The following is a 21,270-nucleotide window of genomic DNA, read 5'->3' on the forward strand; positions in this document are numbered from 1 at the left end:
GTCACATGTGACTAGCACTCGTAAACACCTTCCGATGTAGTTTTCACATTCCTCCTGTTACATGTTATTATTTGTTTCTGACGAGTCTCCGATTTATTATTCTGTTACGTAGGATATGTATTATTACTTCAATAGCCCGCAACTTTGAATTTGAGCTTAAATGGTTTGTTTTGAATTTCGTGCAAAGCTATACGAGGGCTATCTGAACTAGCCGTCCCTAATTTAGCAGTATAAGACTACAGGGAAGGCAGCTACTCATCACCATCCACCGCCAACTCTTGGGCTACTCATTTTACCAACGAATAGTGTGATTGATCTTCACATTATAACGCCCCCACGGCAAGCATGTCTGGTGGGATGGGGATTCGAACCCGCGACCTGTCCATGACAGGCCTTGAGCTCACTAATTAATTAAATATTAATATGTATTAAATTTTTGTTATTTGCCGACAGGATTGATAACACAATTTTCTTTTTTTAACACAAATGTATTTTAATATACAAACATAAAAACAATACAATTTATAATAAAATTATTAGTAGTAGTTATTACAAATGATGATTTATATACAACAGTTTTACAAACCTACAAACAACACAGAGTTTTATATCCGTTCTAGAACTGAATATTTTATCGAAGGTCCAGGTCCACGACGAGTAAATTAATTCTGAGTTGACATTGTCACGCCTCGTCTGAGCTAACGCTATCTTTTTCTTAACTAGCCTCACATCGGATACAATCTGATTGCTGCTGACAAAAATATTTAATGTCCTCTTAGAAATACTAGCATCCGAAGTAATTCACTGAAACTGAACGGTTATAATGTTCGAAATGTATAACATTCCTGGTCAAATTATACGGTTTTCCGATTAACCACAATTATAGCTTCCTTGACCTATAGCGTACTAATTATAGCTCTCCAATAATATTATCTTCCGTCCCTCTACTAGCCACTTTTTATAAGAATCACGCGAGTTTGTAGAAATTTAGACAAAACTCTCGCGCGCTTTGGTCAAATAAGTATTGTTTATTTTTACACTAAAGAACGTTCTACACATTTCGAAAACAGGCGGGAGTTGCGCAATACACCGTTAAGGATATACGTCACAAGCGAAAAAAGTAAAAAACTATACAGAAACAAGCGTAGGAACTAAAATAAATGTATAACTGTAAATCTGTAACAGTACAGAAACGTTCATTGATAAAAACCCAATAATTACACTGATCAGGAGTGGTGGTGCTGCAATTTCGGAAACATCAAACCCAGTATTTTCAGTAAGTAAACATATCTGGAAAGGATTAACATTCTTAGTGTTTCAGTCGATTATTCTGGTCTCATGTAATGGATCTACAAGTGATCCATTTGACTTACATGATGGACACACCGAATACGTTGATGAAGATGATTTTTAAATATTAATGTAGAGGATATAATTGATATTAAGTGGATGCATCTGTTCAACAAGACCTCCCATGATCTGACAACTAACAGTGGACTATTTCGGAACACTTTCTCCTTACACAACCCAATACCATAAGATGTATACGTGATATTTCTTGAACTGATGAGGTTCATCAAATTATGGTAAATGAAACTAATAACTATGCTGCAAGAAACCTTACAATCCACCCACAACTGAAGCATGCATAATTGAACAAGCGGGTGCCGACAACAACAAAAGAAAAAAAACTCTTAATAGGGTTGTTGATGTATATAGGATGCATTAGTATGCCTTCAATACAAGTCTACTGGTTACGCTGTAAACTGTACACTAATAAAGTGAATGATGCAACAGTGAGTCGTAATTACGGAAAGGCGACAGGTTTTAAAAGTGCAATAATCTAACCGTTTTGTTACTTACAAATTTTCAAGGTGCTAATATCCCTGGTCATACTATAACTGCTGACGAATCTCTCATGCTATTTCAAGGAATACTAGTCTTTCCAGAGTATATACCAGGAGGAGCTTACTACAGGGTGTTCGGAAAATCACTATGCACTTATATATTTATTGCGATGTGGAACAAGTGTATCTGTGAATTTTTCAGCAAATCGCTGTAGCACCACCTTCTCGGAATACGTGTTTGACGTGCCATACACGTTCTTCAGCTGTTAAAACCATATTGGGATCAAAATCTAAAATATAATAACATATTATTACAAAACTGCACAGAGACTTTCCGAACACCCTGTTGTATGGAGTTAAATTTCTTAACTAATATGATCCTTGTGGATACTGCTATTCTTGGATAGTGAAAACTAGCAGAAATACCGTTGATACTTCTGAATATGGATTATTCACAGAAATTAATCTGGATTTATCTTAGAAATAACGTAGAGAGGGATGGTATCTTCATGTTGATAATATCTACAATTCAGTAATTCTTGCTTAACTTTTGTTAGAAATGAATTGCTAACTATACTGGAAGTTTTCGATTCAGCAGGAAGAGTAATCTAAAGGAGGTCAGAAACAAAAAAAACGAATAAATGAGAAGCAATTTCCAGAATAAACAGTAAAAACGTCGCTGTCATAAAATGAAGAAACAGAAAGGATGTTACAGTAACATGAACATATCACCATGATGAAACCTTTGCAACTGGGAAGAAAAAATGAAAGAGAGATGACATAATGAAACTTGACATGATGGTACTTTACAACAAGGTTAATATTGGTAGTTATATAGTCGATGAAATGTCTTCCTATTTTTCCCTTAGTCAGATGGTAAGCTTAAGTAGCGATAGAACTATTTTTCGTATTACAGTTGTCAATTCGCAAGGAATTTACAATGAACTTTGCATAATTCAAGAAAATGAGATGCAGATTGGAGTTTCTGTATAGAACTAGTTGAAACACTGATGGATTTAGATGGGAAAGCTTTTATATCCCAATAACACCAAATCAACATATGCTACATGAAAATGAGAACATTTCGGCTAATGAAAAACTTTCTTCAAACTATTGCAAGAAACTGTTTGAACATCACGAGCGAAAACATACACAAAACTATGATGGAAATCCATTAATTTGTTGAAGAGAATCATTAAGAATAAAAAAATATCATTTATTGCATATGAAAAACGTTTATTTGCGTTACAATTTCATTTTAATTCAAAACATACAGTTAATAAAAAAATAGGTTACTGATGTTATTTAATCTGATGTAATTATACTGTTTGTATTTAAAAATGCGTTGTAAATGTTCAAGACTAAAAATAAAATACTCTTGAATAACAGCCTCGTTATTTATTTATTTATCTTTACAGATACGTATGATAAAATCATGAGCCATATTGGTCCCTTGTGACCAATAATCACAAACCATATACAAAAACTTCAGTGAACATGATTGGTAGGCCACATGCAAAAACTGCATGCCACAAGCAAAAGAATCCTTTACATATACAACATTTCGTATTGGACACGTGAGACCAACGCCGTCTACTATCATGGAACTGTGTTTGGTATATATAGCTAACATGATAGTCAAAGTATGAACTCAAGTTATTTTAAGTTTTCATAATGTTTATCATATCTGCTTACAGAAAATAATCATTGTTATCTATATTTTCGTCGCGCACAATGATCTTTCGACATTCATAACTACATATATTTGCCACAATTAGCCAAGCGAACTGTTTTTAGAGACTAGCTCTTCAAGGCATCAAGCAGATGCAGTTATTGGTAGTAAACAACATACACACATACTAACAATAAATCTCCTTTTTTATTTTACAGAGCAATATCTATAAGATAAAAGAGCAGCTAAACGAATGAAACTATAAACCATTTAGTTAAAACTTTTGAATGAATTTGACTATCCTGTTATTTTTGTTTGTTTTTAACGCAGCATCTTTTGGTATCAGTTATAAATAGTTACCTACTTAGGTATCTAAGAAAATTTATTTTTTAGAGCAAAGTCACATTGAACTACTTGTTGTGTTAATAAACTTACCAATGTTTACAGCTTTCAAAATCAAACAAAGGGACATACACCAACTTCAGAACTCCTGTTTGAGCAAATTATATTAAACTTTTTTAAGTCTTAAAGTTGCTTTTTGATTCAAAACATCAGTTATCATTTACTGTTCATTTCACGATTCCCTGAAAAAGCTTAAAAACCTAAAGTTAGGTATACCATTAAAAATATTTTAAATACAGTATAATGAATCAAGTTTTAAAATATCAGAAAACCAAAAATATACATTTTTAAAGATTGTTGCGTGCATTCGATTTCAATATATTTTCAAGTAAAGGAGTATGTGTTTGGTTACTCATATATAAGCAACCAAATTAGTAAAAAAGAAAGAGAAACCTACCTTATTAAAAAATTAGATCATTAGATGGCACTTCTACTAAGCATTTCTCAGTACATAGTATTTAAGATGTTAGAAAAACAAGTAGGTTCAAGAAGTCTTAATAGACATGAATAAAAACCATATAACCCGAGCGCTTTCGAAAAGTAGGTCTTTCTTTTTCAGAAGCAAATTGGGGATAGGTAAATAATGCGTTATATATAAATGAATGTAAAGGTTCACCACATCAGTACAGCCCTATATCTGACGACTGTGTGTCTTAGCAATAACCCTACATCGTACTCTCCATTACAAAAGATTCATTCGTAAAGATGTCATGTCCAAAGAATATCACTCTTACCTGCTTTCTTTCCAAAGGCTTCTAGTGTACAAGGATGTTGATGCCCAGCACCAATTTCAGCATACCGAACGTACCAAAGTCTAAAGACGTTTCATTATCCAGATGGAGACGCTTCTGTATTATGTAGTTTAATGTTGCCTGGGGCACATGTACGGTTAATGCCAATGACTTTTTTGTTCGTGGATACTCAACTGTTACAAGATGCCGCACTTTGTTTAGTTCGGCTAACATAAAACTTGTTGTGGCTCTTTTTTTCTTTTGATGGTCTTGTTGCCCTAAGTTGGTTTACATTCTTTTGTTTCTCAATACTGTAATGTAAAGTATATTCTAAATCACCTCTCTGACACATCTTTACAGTCTAAAATGATGACTAGTATGCGTCTGAAAGTGATGTTACGCCCTTCTTAAAAGCGATCAGTTTCTAATAGCATCACTAATTACGAACGCCAAACAATGTAAAAAATCAACGTATGATATATTCCGTGCTACCATGGCTTTATATTGGCTGCGGTTATCACGATACTTTCTGATTTCAATATTTAATGTCTTTTTAACATAAGGCAGCTCGACATGGCTTAGTGGTTAGAGTGGTTTACTCGCAATCCGAGGGTCCCGCGTTCGAATTGCCGTCATACCAAACACCCTTGACCTTTCAGTCGTGAATTATAATGTGACGATCAATCCCACTATTCGTGGATAATATAGTAGTTAAGAAGTTGTCGGTGGGTGGTGATCACTTATTGCTTTTCCTCTAGTCTTACACTACTAAATTAGGGACGGCTAGCCAAGATAACCCTTGTGTAGCATTACGCGAAATTCAAAAACAAACAAATAATACAAGGAACTCAACTTTTATCTATTGCATAGTCGATGATAAGTTGAATGTTTTCCGGCAAGTTCATGGCTATAAATTTGAATAGAAATACGAAAGACAAAAACAAAATAGCCAAGTGGGTCGCGCGTTAGAATCCCCGTCGCACCAAAGATGCTCGCCCTTTCGTTAAGTTCCACTTCCTCAAATACGTTTAGTAGTTTTGTTTAGAAGTATCACTTAACCTTGGAATATGATAAAGTAACAGAAATATTTAATATACGTAGCCTTGGGCTAGTAAATGATTGTGAAACTAAATATATAAGTGTTTTTCAACAGTACTTAGGTCTGAAGTTCGTAGTTTCTACCTTTCGAGAGTGCTGATACAGAAAATCAATATCTTTTGTTAAGCTGTGCTATTCCTTGTTACTAAATAATTAGCACACAGCTATAAGACCATGAAATGGGAATTATGATTTGGCTGGTGAAATCTGGTATAAGAATCTATGGTGGTCGAAAGAAGAAGACAAAATAATTACTCTTTTGTTCATGATTACAAATAACACAAATGCATGTTAACAAAACATTGTGGGTAAATTACACTTACAATAACTGAATGAAATGATTTCGTCTTAAAGTAAACTGTACGCTAAAATAAATTAAGGTTATATCACTTACTTTGACAAATAAACTATGTTTGTATTCCAAAATCGTTATCCAGCTGGTAAAGGCCAATAGTAGTTGAGTCAACTACTTTAATTAGTTTTATTTCAATAATGACCACTCAATCTTCCTACATAGTTAATTTAGTGGGCAACAAAGCTAAAATGACCAATAAAAAGACAAATAGTTTAGAGTGACAACAGTATTAAATACGCCATCTCTGAGGATTATATCTGTTGAAAAAAAGAACTCCATGCTTCGAAGCAGAATCAAAGAAAACTTACAAAAGTTTGAAACTTTTTCAATTAAAACCATGCAAAGGTTTAATAAACGATATTATATACTAGAACATACCCGAATGATGTTTTTGCTTTCTCTTTATATAGATTCAGCATCAATGTAAAATTGAGGTTTATATAATTTGTGGGAAAATGATAGAAGTAACAAGTAAATTTCAAAAATTCAGATAGCTAATTGTATTCCATTATAAAGTCTTTTAGGCAGAAATAGAGTAAATTAATCTATAAGACGTTGGGCACGGTCAAATATATCAATGGAAAGAGTTGACCAACTGAGTACAAAACAGTAATTATATTTCAAATCTGTCTAGAGATGACGTAACTATGAGCTAAACGTTTGTACGTGAAAGACAAAACAAATTCAGAGCCAATCTATGAGCAGCTATGCCGTGGCTGAAAAACAACTAAAATTACAGAAACAAAACTCAAAACAATCTACATTTTTCAACTGACCCAATCGATCATCATTAGAAATTTATGTATATAAATGCACTGGCATGTCTCCACAGAAACGATTGATAATACTTTAGAAATATATACATAAAACTATCCAACCTCTTCCAAATAAATGTTGCTAAGAGTATATTATTGTTAGAAAGAGAAATATTTCTGAATAAAAATTTTCAAACAACCAAAAGCTTAAATGATAATGGACCACGGACATTTTAAAGGACATTATACGCACACACCTGGACAAAAAGCAAAATCAACTAACAAAAGTAAATATATCCTACGAATTACAAAATTACGAAACCGTATACTGCTGCATATCATATATTCCCATCACCATAAAAATAACCAACATTTGGCAAAAACTGGTAACAAAATATGACATTCCAGTTAATACCAAATTTATTCATAAACCAGGCACAAAACTGAGGTCTATACTATGTAAAAACTATACTGGCAAACACCACACCAACATTATTTATAAAATACAATGTGATAACTGCCCGACTTCAAAATTGGAGAAACAAGTAGAAAAATAGAAATCAGATTCAAAGAACATTAAAAGACACCTTCACACGTTTTCAAACCCTGCAAATCAAATAAACACAACATAACCAAAGAAAGCACCCAAATATTAAATAAAGAAACAAACTTAAACAAACGCAAAATTAAAAAGCCTTACTTATACGACAACTGATGCCCGAAATAAACGAATACAAAGGAACACCTTTACACCTATATTAATAAATATAATCAAACATTTAGGCTCGCTCTCTACATTCCTCTTTTTTTCCTTTGTGAGCCTGACGATAACCGAAGAAGGTCGAAACGTTCGCTGTTCGCTCCTCTACATAAATTTTTTTTAAAACCAAAACCAGCCGTTTATATATATATATATATTAAAGAAATAAACTTTCACTTTTTCCACTCGAGTAAGAATTTTGCGTAACAGAGTATTTGACAGGGAAACAAGCAGCGAAGCCAGCCTATAGGAAAGCGCTCATCAACAGTTAAATTAAAATACTCTAAACTCCAAATAAACTATTGTGATGAAGATAATAATATTTTCTGACACTGTTAACAATAAATAAAAAGTAGATGGTATTCACGCAAGCTTAAACTTTCATAAGTTTCCAGCAACAGCTCTAATTAGGATCTGTTTTCGTGAGAAAGGTGGCTCAGAAACGATATTTCTAGCAGCTCCATTCAAATACAAATTTCTTTGAACTTCAAAGCACATTTAAGATACTTCTGTACTTTTTATTTGCTTAATTGTGTTCTTAAAATCTGACATCAACGTACAGTGAAAGATCTGTGAAACATATTTCAAGATGTAAGGTCCAATACTGACTTTACAATCCTTCAGAAAAGTTGATTGAAATGGAAACTGTATTCATTGCCATCATACGAACACAGATACCTCAGCAGCTGTCATTAAAATTACTGATGATAAACTATTTCTTTATATTTTTCATGAATTCGTTTTAGTTTATACAGTATTGCTTTGATTCTAAACTTATCTTCTTTGCTCTTTGGAATAGTTCTAGTATATCTGTCCTCAGTTTGCGTTCCTATTTCTATTACTTGAATAACTTCTAACCCAAATGTATCTGAACACAGTTCATTAAAGGATCTCTGATAATTTTATTGTATTTTTTTAAATGCTATATTGGTATTTTCTGTATCTCTGTGTCAGCAAGTTAACTACCCTATCTTTTTGGTCTTTTTTCTCTTCTTCCAACTCGAACTTAAAAATTTCTCTAAAATCAATTGACTATTGCTATGATTTAATTTCTGTTTACACACTTACTGGTTCAGAGGGTATTGATCCATACTGTTTGAAACTTCAAATTCAACTCTTTTTACCTTATTATTAGGTACTTCCTCTAATACGTCAGTTCTTTTGTTCATTCTTTCCAGAAATTCAACACATCTTTTTTCTACTTTTTATTTTTTTCCAACTCTTTTTAGCTTCTTTTATCATTCATGGTGGACAAAACTAGTGTACGTCCTCTCTCTGACGGTAATAATTTTATGTTCAAAAGATGTCAAATTGGTGCACTGACAAACAAATATGTCCTTCACAAAGGTCACATCCTCTCACCTGGCTCTTACTATTACCACGTTTTTTGTATCGCCCGTTTTTTGGAACAGCAGCAAGTTTTTGGATTTACAACGTTAAAATTAGGGGGTTGATTCCCTTCTGTGGGCACAGAAGATAGCTGGATGTGGCTTTATTATAACAAAACACACACACAGAGATTTCTGATAAAAATATGATGTATCTAAATATTTATATTGGTGCCAGAATCATCCGCTGTTCGCAAATTTTTCCGAGTCTCATCCTTGTCATTTTTCTTTGCTAGTGATATTATAAACTTTTGCTTCCTTTCACATCAGTTTTACTTTCAGTAGTAACCTACATTCTTCCCCTTACTTAATTATTCTTTAATTTTTTCAGCAATTTATGCAATAAATCAGTTATCAGTTATTTATGATCTATCAAAGACAAAGCTGTGAAATAGAAGTAATAAAATATGTTAAACTTGAAAATTAAATTGATCCAACGTTTCCATTTTTCACATAATAAACAGTTAACCTGAAAATGATCTAGGAAGATAAAAACATTGCTCTCTGCCGTTCTGAGATACATAGAAAATATTAAGATTTTAATTACTTCAATAAAATAAGTAAAAAAAATGCAAAACATTTCATTATTATAATAAAAACTAACACGATTCAAGTTTCCGTATTCGTTTGTACATCTTAATAGTAATTCACCAGTTTCAATGAATTTATTTCAACGTAGAAAGTTGAAAAATTGTATATATGTAAACATTTACGATAATTTGATTGCTCTGCTAAATCGTATGATATTCACTGTTTAATGTTTCATTCTGCCTTTGCTTTTTTTATTTTTCCCGATTTATAAATATCTTCAACATTCAGATTGTTTTAAACTTTCTATTGTTTTTTTAATGTTATACATGACTCAAATAAAAAAGTGAACCGTACTCAAACATTTTATTGACACACAAGCTATTTTTGCTTAAACGTGTAATATAAACCACTGCACTCTGTTAATTAGCTCTGGTTTTTTCAAAGATCCAACCTTGTTTTCTTATAACAAAGCGAGCTTGTGGTTATTTCCTGTTTTCACCAAAATGGGGCAGGTTTTGTTGAAACACAAACTGACCTTGTCCCTGGCCAAGTACAAGACACTAGAGCTTGTTCGACAGAATATCATTTACTGTTTTTGTTTTAGACATGCTTAATGAGATGTACAGTGTTAAGCTATTTCCAGCCCTCAACGTTACCTCTAGGGTTTCACATGTTGTAAATAACAACAAAAATGACATTACTTTAAATACCTTATATTTAAATAAAATATAACATAAATTAGTAGCATCTATTCTATTTATTATCCACATACTTGTGTAAGCATCTGGCTTGCAGTGAGTAAAAAGAAAGTTAAAACCTTACAGAGAGAAAATATAGCTCTGCTAGGGCGTTTTTAGTAAATCAGCTGCATAAGTATCAGAAACTAAAATACTTCTCATGGTATAAACAAAAATACAAATTTGTAGTTCGATATGTACTTGTTCAAAAGTAATTTAGTGATATTTGAGTTTGCTGCTTTGATTTAATTATAAATATTTAAATTCAAAATGATTAAAAATGGTTTTATTAGTAGTGTTGTCCACATCAGGTTACTCGATGATTACGATAATGTGAAGTTCAAAATAAGAAAATATCTTGATAAACTACACTAAGGTTGAACCGCTACAAGTTTTTTTTACGTGTACTACATGTCTATATAAAACAGTTCAGACTGTTTTCTATATTATTACTTGATCTTTATACATATGATTAGCTACCGTCAACCCAATTCTCTTGGTTTGTTAGTTCTCTCGTGCTCAAAGTAATTTCATGATATAAGAATACAACTTAATGTGGTAGTGCTACGGATTTACAGACATTGGACCAAATGTCAAATAAATTACTAAACCTGATTTCATTTACATTTCGTAGATCATTATAATTAGCTTAGGGTTAATTTAGAAAATTAATATCATTTTTATCTTTAGTTGAAGTCATCGTTCATACCACGTGGAAAAGCGCTGGTTCTGGTCATCGAGTGCAGACGTGTGTTTTTGAGCTCCGTAATTTGCTACTGCTTATATTTTGCTAAGCCTCGTTTTTTGAATATTAATTGTTTCTTGTGTTACTAATTGTTTTTGCTGTTTATTCGCCGTGTGGTAGCGATGTCTTCTAATGACGTTGATGTGCTTGATGTTATGCGACGTACTGTTTTTGTTGAATGTTCTAATGCCAGCCATGGTAAAGTTATCCATGCAGTTTGTTCAACTTTTGGAGCGGCTTCAGTAAATTCAGTTGTTCCATGACCGGGTGGCTATGAGGTTGTTGTTTTTTTTAACTGCTGATGTCGATATGGTGACTGATTCTGGTTTATTGGTTAATGGAGAGCATTGCTTCACGAATGGGGTTACCAAACGTACAGTTACTGTTTCTTTCATGGATGTACCTGAGTATATCGACGATGCTGTACTTTTACAGAAGTTGAAGGACTTTGAATGTGAGGTTAAAAGTCCTCTTGTATGGAAACGGGACCAAGGTATTTATTTAGGTGTTCGCCATGTTCGTGTTTCGTTTAGTGACACATGTACATCTTTGCCATATGTTGTGGTTGTAATGCTTAAAGTAAAACATGACCGTCAAATGAAAGTGTGTAATTTGTGTTTGAGTGCGGATCATCTGTATAGAGATTGTCCCCAATTAATATGCAGGAACTGTCATGAGCAAGGTCACGTGCGTCATCGTTGTCCTGAGCTTGGGGTTTCCCTACCTCTTCCTCGCGATAGTGCTGTAGTGGCTCAGGCCCCTATTGAAAGTGTACTCTCAATTAGGGGTGATCGACCAACTGACGTTCCACGACAAACAATGGAGGTTCCTCTCCCGATGAAAGAGGTGGCTACCCATAGTGTCTTACAGGACAAGTCTTTTCGTCGTTCGACTGTCTATAAAGGTGCGAGGGAACGAGCTAAAAGTCAACCCTCTGTTGGACGCTGACATTTGGACGGCCACTTTCCGCCCTTACAGGTTCGAGGTGAGTCTGCCACCAGTGCTGTTGTGGAACCTGTTTCTCGCCGATGGAAATATGCTAGTGTGGTGGCGATGGACAGTGCTGAGACCACGAAGAAAAGTGGTGGACGGAAACGTTTATCGTACCTGACAGTAGTGCGTCTCTCTAAGGCGAAGCCTAAGACTGTGTCTCAACAGTAGTTACCTATTTGCTAATTTTCTTCTACTTTTTGGTGTCATTATGATATTGTTCACGTGAATAATGTACTTTTACATAGTGCATTTTCTACTACATGTTGATGTCTTTGTTCATATTTTGTACTAGATTAATTTGCCATGTTTTTTTATCTTAGCATGACCCAATCACTTGGGGCATAATGTCAGCAAATTTTCTTATTTCTTGGATTACTTTCTTACTAATTTTGATGTGAAACTTTTTTTACGAAAGATTTTATTGAAGTGGCTATTTTGTAACAGCGATATTTGAGTGGCAAAGTTACGCTTGATTTCTCGGAGGGGGTTGGTCGTGTGTTAACGTTAAGATTCACATATACGAATTTGTCCTTCAAATTGTTTATGCACCATGTGGTTTTTTCGTTAATTAGAATTTCCATTAGATGATTGTTCGGATACCTGTTATGTGCTTTATTAAGATAAAATATGTTCTTTTCAACAATTGAGTTTTCTTCTTTATTACAAGTGGTCCATTGTTTGCTTTGTTTTATTAATGTTTTTGGTGAATTTTGATTTAATACTTACCGCTAATTATTACTTCTTTTATATCTTCTAACACATTTTATACCTTTTATGTAATATTTTAACAAGGTGGTATCTTCCAATGTTTTCTTTCCATATGCTAATTATTTAACTAGTGTTTTATTTGATGTATTTTTGTTTATACCCTCTCTTTGAGGTGGGATGAGTAAAGAGAGAAAAAAAAAGCCGGTTTTCGTCCGATCACCGAAGCTAAGATACGTCGGGCCCGGTTAGCACTTGGGAGGGTGACCACCTGGAAATACCGGGTGATGATGACATTTGGCCAAGCATGTTAAGGCGTGCGACTCATAATCTGAGGATCGCGGGTTCGCAATCCCGTCGCGCCAAACATGCTCGCCCTTTCAGCGTTATAATGTTACGGTCAATCCCACTATTCGTTGGTAAAAGAGTAGCCAAAGAGTTGGTGGCGATGACTAGCTGCCTACCCCCTAGTCTTACACTGTTAAATTAGGGACGGCTAGCACAGATAGCCCTCGAGTAGCTTTGTGCGAAATTCAAAAACAAACAAACATTAGTTAAGTCAATTTGGAACTATGTTTTATAAATTCTTTTACCATAAATAACAATTCCACTGTATCGTGGAGATATATTTCGATTATGTAATCGACAACTTTATTTATTAATTGATTAGATTTTAGTTTTCATGTGAATTCTATAAATAATGTGTGTAGGTTTTTGCAGAAGTTTTTCTTCACGTCATATCATGTCTGTAATGTTAAAGACCTGGAAAGATCAATCCGATGAGAAAGATCAGTTTGAATCACATTCTGAATATAGATCTGATTATTTTTCACTCTACACATTTAAAAAATATTCAATGATGACAGAATATAGCATTTTATTAAAATTTTGTTCGCTTATGTAAAAACTACTTGAAAGTTTTCATTGCTTTTTTAAACAAATAAAATTGTTAAAGTCATTGTAAAGGAAAAACAATTACGAGATCAACGATCTGGACTAACAACCAATTTTGGGACTTTTATTTGCCACTTAGCAGATCCTCGATAGCACAAGATAATCTGTATTAATAGCTACTTTTACAATAGTTGAGCTACGAAAACTTAATTGTTCTATTAATAGAGTGTTTATTATTACTATTATTCTGAGGTAACAAATTCAGAAGATCATATTTTAATTCAACAAAATAACATCAAAACTAATACGATTGAAATGAAGAAACATGTATATATATATATATATATATTCAAAAGCGTAGTATCAGTACTTATATTTGTTTATTCATCACTGGAAGTTAACTGTTATAGATGGCTGAAACCAGTTGTCATAGCATTTTCTTAAATACATATTCCTCCAGTGCACCTCTCAGTTGAAAGTATTTAGTGAATGGTAATCAAAAGGCTCCATCCAATTTAGAGGTAATAATTGGGGAGTGAGATATCACGTGATTTTACAGTTCCAGAGAACCAAAAAGCGGAAAGTTCCATGATGTACTATTAGAGGAGAATAGTTCCAAGGTACGTTTCTAGGGCGGTAAGTGATGTGGTTATTACCAGCTTAATTTATAATCTATTTTTCGTATTAACATTAAACATTCAACCTCTAGATATATAAATCGCATTAAAACATTAAGTAAAGTTATATAGCCAAGATAAAACAAACAGAACCATTGCGTATTCAATTTTTAATAACAAAAAAATGTTTAAATAAGTAAAATTATTATTCTGTTTCATCGAACTGTGTTATTGTTTGACTGTTGCAAATTGAAGTTAATTCACAATCTATGTATTCCCCAGCTGAAACAGCGGTAAGTCTTCGAATTTACAACACTAGAATAGCGGTTTGATTCCTGTCGGTGGACACAACATATGGCTCGATGTGTCTTTGCTGTAAAATAAAAAAAAAACCCACTTAACAGTTTAATAGGCCTAAAAACATTTATGTATACATATTTTGTCCGAGTTATATAAACTATGAGTAATATAGTATATTGCAACTCAAAATATGTTGTAATAAGATTTATTGTTTGTTTGTTTAGAATTAAGCACAAAGCTACACACTGGGTTCTCTGTGCTCTGCTCACCACGGGTATCGAAACCCAGTTTTTAGCGCCGTGGAGGGCGATTTATTATGACTTAGATGTTTTCAATATTATTACCTGCGAAAATAATGTTTTTATTACAGTTTAACTATGTGTTTAGTCTCTTTCAAGCTGAAACATATATCAGTTTAACTTAAATACATTTAGTGGACTATTCTCCATATTAATGCAAAACATCATTATCCAGCTACATATCATATAAGAACATTAACTATAATTGCAAGTATAATGAAACTCGGGCGTGCTATTGTGTATTCAGTTTGTCAAATGTTGTTTTATACATAAATTGTCCAAACTATGGATATTACCACTTATATCATATGAACTAAAAGTGCCACAATAGATCTAAATGGAAAGTAAACACTGCAACCGGCATGTACTTCCTACGTAACTCAGCTTTCGTTTTTCTGAATTTACCCTATTGTTATTAAACTTTATATGAACGTTTTGCTCCGACTAAACGTAGTGAGGATGCAATTATTTTCTTCAAATGTCGCTAGCACAAATCACAGTGGGGATTTGTAAAGCACGATTCATTCCAGAAATAGCGATCCAATGATAATGCAAAGTGGTTTTACTCTAATGTTTTTCGGCATAATAATTCCACACGAGTGATACTACAAAGTACTTCAGTTCAATATGGAAATTATTTTCTGCACTTGTTGAGTATTCATCAAATTCTCCATCCAGGATAGGCCCTCATCTACAAGATATGATGTCATTTATTTATAGCTCTAATAGTTAACTAAAAAGGTATGTTTTAAACAACTTCCCAAGATTCATCCAGATGCTGGTTTCAAAATGATAACAATATAAGGAGTAATGAAATTTGTGTTACAATATCTTCTTTGTTTATCAAAGTTCTAGTTTCGAAGTTAAGCAGTACGTACATATAATAAGAGAATGATAAAAGGTGTAACAGAATACTTAGGGAATTTCAAGAATTTCTCTAATTTATAGCTCTTCCCTTTTAAGGATTAATGTTACCATCTCACCTGGCATTCTCTTTATTTGGACAACTGAACTTTCCATGCTATTTTCTTGTTAGATGAGTCACAGCTTAAATTTCTTTGCAAACTCTAGGAATTAATGGACATGTCTCTTCAAGTTGGTTAAAACATTTATGACAGGCATTTGTATGTGCAAAAAGAATGTTGTTTGACATGATCTTTAATTTTAACACTTACTAACGCTTTATGTTATACATTAATTTTTACTTTGCATTTCAAAAGATAATAGGTAAGTAAGCTAAATATTTAGTATATAGATAAAACTATCTTCATATAACAATTGATATAGAGGTTTTACAGCTTAAGCGCCAATAAAATACTAGAAAACAAGTGATGCTCATTGTAGTGATGGAAATACGATAAGTTATAACACGATGCGTTATCTTTCACTCTAATCAAACAACCACAAAGTTGAGCAGCTCAAGATAATCCTCAAGTGTTCAAAAAAATTAAATTCACTACCCCATCAAATCGTCAGGTAATAATCTATTTTCCAATAATTCTAGGTTTACAATGAAAGATAGTTTGCTTGTGATCAAATTAAAATCTTGATTTTCAGAGTATAAAAATTTGTTACTCTTGATAGTTTTTATGTCAGGTAGGAAATCTTTCTTAAGTGGCAAAGTGCCAGAAAGCGTCATTTTGTAACCTTCTGTAATAATTTAGTTAGTTAGTTAGTTATCACCATTAGATTCCATCTAGAAACATAGGGCCGCAATCGCTTGCGGATTCTTCAACAGGTATTTAAGTGAGCAGGTTGTTAGCCCTCTTCACCGAGCCGTCCCTAATTTAGCAGTGTAAGACCAGAGGGAAGGCAGCTAGTCATCACCACCCACCGCCAACTCTTGGGCTACGAATAGTGGGATTGACCGTCACATTATAACGTCCTCACGGCTGGGAGGGCGAGCATGTTTGACGCGACGCGGGCGCGAACCCGCGACCCTCAGATTACGAGTCGCACGCCTTACGCGCTAGGCCATGCCAGGCCTCTGTAATAATTTATGTTCGAGTAATCCCAAAACTCAAAATGATTGCGATAAATACTATAATAAACTTCAAGCAACACGTTCAGCATTTTTTACTCTTGGAAACTCTGTTGTCCATCACCGGGATAAATCTTGGGAAGTTGTTTAAAATATACCTTTTTGGTTAACTATTAGAGCTATAAATAAATAATATCATGTCTTGCAGATGTGAACTCATCCTAGAGATCGGAAAAATTGACAGATACTCAACCTCTGAAGAATATGATTATGTTTAATCATTGATTTATAATAAAAGGTGCTTTTCTCGGTCCACAAAATTCTTTGAAAGATAATGCCATTAGCAATCACTTAGAGTTGTGAAAGACTTGATAAACTCATTTTTCTGAGCACTAAGGTCGAAGTTCAGTGACGTTATAGATCCGTTCATCAAGGCCCGGCATGGCCAAGCGCGTAAGGCGCGCGACTCGTAATCCGAGGGTCGCGGGTTCGAGTCCCTATCACATCAGGCATGCTCGCTCTTTGAGTCGTGAGGGCGTTATAATGTGACGATAAATCCCACTATTCGTTGGTAAAAGAGTAGCCCAAGAGTTGGCGGTGGGTGGTGATGACTAGCTGCCTTCCCTCTAGTCTTACACTGCTAAATTAGGGACGGCTAGCACAGATAGCCCTCGAGTAGCTTTGTGCGAAATTCCAACAAAACAAAAAAACAAACCGTTCGTCAAACTGTTAGGATAAAAATAATTTTCTTTTCTTTTAAAACATGTTTTACATGAATAGCACAGTATATTAAATGTGATATAGGAATATGTAGAATAATTGTGTACAAAATGATATTAGTCATGTATAAACTAAATTAAAACTGTACGAACTTGCATACTCAGCTGAACACTTTTGTAGTAGTAGTCGTGTAGAATTATTGTTATGTCGAATAACATTAGTGTAGGACTAGACTTTGCATTATCATGTAATCACCATTCCTGGAATGAACTATGCTTTACAACTCCCCACTGTTATATTGTCAGTAACAGTGCCATTTAAAGAAATTTTGAACATAGCAATGTTACAGTTTCGAAGTTTAAATTAAAAGTTCTATAAAAATTCATAGAATTGTCATATCCTATCCAATGGCATGATAAAGATAACATCGTGAGTGTTACAATAAAAGAAGACAGTATCATATGTGGCAGTTTATTGAACGACAAAGAGAACAGAAGACAAACAGAAGTCAACAGAAGACGTACAGATGTGTCCTAACTAGTTTCTCTAATATCAGGACTTCTTGTAATTCTTCTTTATATGTGGTATGTGCTACTATTTATTTTGTGCTCTGTGTTTAATATAGTAAAGGTGATTTTGAAACGTTTACTCAGCTAATTGGATTTATCGTGCAGTAAACCATTCATTTATTTAAGGAAGATGGTGGGTGTCACTATATTTTGTTGTAGTGAAATGTTCAAATAGTGTTTAATAATTAAAATATAAGATCCGGTGAAAAATTAAAACAGAATTATAGAGCACATGTTGAATTGAATGTAGTCGTATAATGCAGTCGTGCTTAAGCATGCAACTTCAATTCATGTTTTTACGTGATGTGTAACTAAATTTTGATTATTTTATCCAACTATTGAAAATTGTCTTCTAAATAGACTGTAAGTTAATCTAATACATTTATGAATAACGTTTTAAAAAATGATAGATTTAATGCAATTGTATTGTTTATACATGTATATTGTACATACTGTATTGCTTTAGTTTTATATGATTCAGACGAAAATAAAAACAATTTGAACATTTTACTCGTAAGACGACACAAAATGTTTTTCGTTTTTTTTTCAAATCTGTCTCTCCCCTGAGACTGTAGTAAGTCTACGAATTTATAACTATCCAATCAGGGGCTCAATTCGCCTCGGTGGACTCAGCAGATAGCCAGCCCTAAGTGGCTTTGCTATAATAAAACACACACTCGGTGGACACAATAGAGAGCTCGATGTGGCTCTGCTTTTAGAGAAACACACACTTTACAGATCTACATAAAATGTGCTTTATGCTAATGTAGAGAAATATAATTATGTAGATTTTGAATATTATACGTTAATACGAAAACAGTCCATTCCAGTGATATGTTGTACATTGTAAATTTAATAAATATATATATAACGAAAAATAACAACTTTAATCACTGAAACACTTTGTTATTACAAAAGGAATACACAATTGTACTATTACATTTTATTTGAACATAGAACTTTAATTTATGCTTTAATATGTAGAATCTCAATTTGTTTTTATCTTAATACGAGAAATAGACTTCTATCTAGGTTGTAAGTTGAAGTAGGGGCTGACATTTAATATTGAATACTTGTTGGTGGAAGTTCAATCATTTTTTTTATATAAGTGTATTTCCTAGCTGCTGCGTTTCTTACGATGGACTAGCGAATTCCACTCCATGCGTGTGTATATGTGTGATATCAGAATGACACGAAACTAAGCAAATGGATATTGTGCTGGCGTTATCACATGTACAGTACTCCCGTTTAAAATGATGTTTCTGCTCACAACATGTTATAGACTTAGTCTCTTGGATTCACTATATCTCTTCAGCTTATCATTATCACGACTTCAGAAGGTTATATAAAGCTTTGCAGCTTTGGAAACTGAATTTATTAGCAGGTCGTTGCACTATGTGCTACTGGCATCAAACTGCTAGCCAGTTAATTGTAAGCCAAAGCATTTTCTCTACAAGCATGAAAAGAAAAAAAAATGCATTTGGAAGACCAACTCAAAGAGACAGATCAGTTTATCCATAGAAACCACATTTACAGAAAACAAGCAAATGCTACAATTATTCAGAAATAGACTCACAAGCTCCTACGATTCGTATAAGAGTACTTACTTTACAAATATGTCTATATCAAAAATTCTGTTCAATGCTCGGCTTACAATTAGCTCCTTAATAAAGCTCGTATAACCAAAATTCAGCCAGCGCCATCTTCATCAGGCAAGAGAACCAATAAGAAGAAACGCACCATTGTCAGTGTGCTTCTACTTGAGATCCATAAACTATGGAAAGCTGATTAAATTAATAATAAGTCAAATATTTATATTGAATTGTGTTTTCAAAGATTAATAAAAAATTAATTTATTGCATACTAACTAGTTTCCAAACATCTTGACGAAACTTATTAATTCTATTTACTTATTATAAATATTGGAATTTAAGTTTAAAAAATTCACATTAAACGTCAATCCTCTGGAGTATAATGATGATCAATCACTCACGTCTTCCAACATCATATAATTATCCATTCCTAGCAGCACAGGCCCGGCATGTCCAGGTAGTTAAGTCACTCGATTCGTAATCTACGGGTCGTGGGTTTGAATCCCCGTCACACCAAACAAGCTCGTCCTTTCAGCCGTGGGGCGTTATAATGTGACGGTTAATCCCATTATTCGTTGGTAAAAGAGTAGCCCAAGAGTTGGTGGTGGGTAGTGATGACTATCCTTCCCTCTAGTCTTACACTGTTAAATTAGGGACGGCTAGCGCAGATAGCCCTCATGTAGCTTTGCGCGAAATTTCAACCAAACCAAACCTAGCAGCACAGTTTGGGACTATCCGTTCTCTATCGCCATTTTGTTGAGCCATGAGGACGCTTTCTGTCTCAGTATCAAAAGATACCCCTGCCCCCGCTGGGCAGCACTCTTTGATCTTTACTGACCGAGATGATTTTTTATGTGGTAAATGAGAATGTTAACTACAAAAGTTAGAAAACTAATTATTAACTGGGCTAAACTGCAGGTTTATTCATGTACATGGATTGCTCTAGTAATGTAAATATTCTCTAAAAACAGTATTTGAACTGTTTATTCGCAACTATTTCCTACTCTCTAACTATCTTTTCTGGTTTCAATCATTGCTGTAGATCGTGACTAAAAAACTTATACAGGTTTTTAGGATCGGTTATTGAGAATGATCTAGTCCATATCGATATTCGATACTTTCTACATTAGATTTTTAATATTTAAAGATCAAAATCCATATCATTTGTAAAACATGATATTATGGAGAATATACTTCAGAATCTATACAAATGATACCATGACTCCAATATCACCATCAGAAGACGAAATTCAAACTTTCACTGTTGTATAAGACTTATTTTTTTTATTCTTAAATCAGGGTTCAGACTAGAAAGAACAGTACAATTATGGAATAAGTGCTTGAAAGACTATCACAATACAAGAGCTTCACCACACGTTATTGAGAGAAATTTGAAGTCTTACCGTATATAACCTTAGAAATATTATTTTGATTTTCCTAACCTAAAAACCGATGCAGTTCGTACCCTGTGTATTATAGAAAAATACACTACACGAGAATAGTTTTTGTTTATTTCTTTAAGAGCAAAACCACATTGGGATATCATAGCGTTGTAAGTCCGTAGGCTTATCACTGCTCC

The 21,270-nt window shown here is 33.6% G+C and overlaps 1 long non-coding RNA gene across 3 annotated transcripts in view; it reads right to left on the reverse strand.

Moving 5' to 3' along the window:
• LOC143253240 (uncharacterized) overlaps nt 1-21,270 on the reverse strand; it is a 78,264-nt gene that overhangs the window by 23,157 nt on the left and 33,837 nt on the right. Inside the window, exon 2 of one of the 3 annotated variants that reach the window (XR_013029467.1) lies at nt 13,300-14,603. The exons of the other annotated variants lie outside the window; for them this stretch is intronic. This is a non-coding gene — a long non-coding RNA (uncharacterized LOC143253240). Of the gene's footprint in view, nt 1-13,299; nt 14,604-21,270 lie in introns of those variants that run through there. 3 annotated transcript variants of the gene reach the window in all.

This window comes from Tachypleus tridentatus, chromosome 6 (genome assembly GCF_004210375.1).
Source record: "Tachypleus tridentatus isolate NWPU-2018 chromosome 6, ASM421037v1, whole genome shotgun sequence".
NCBI classification, from domain to species: Eukaryota; Metazoa; Arthropoda; class Merostomata; order Xiphosura; family Limulidae; genus Tachypleus; species Tachypleus tridentatus.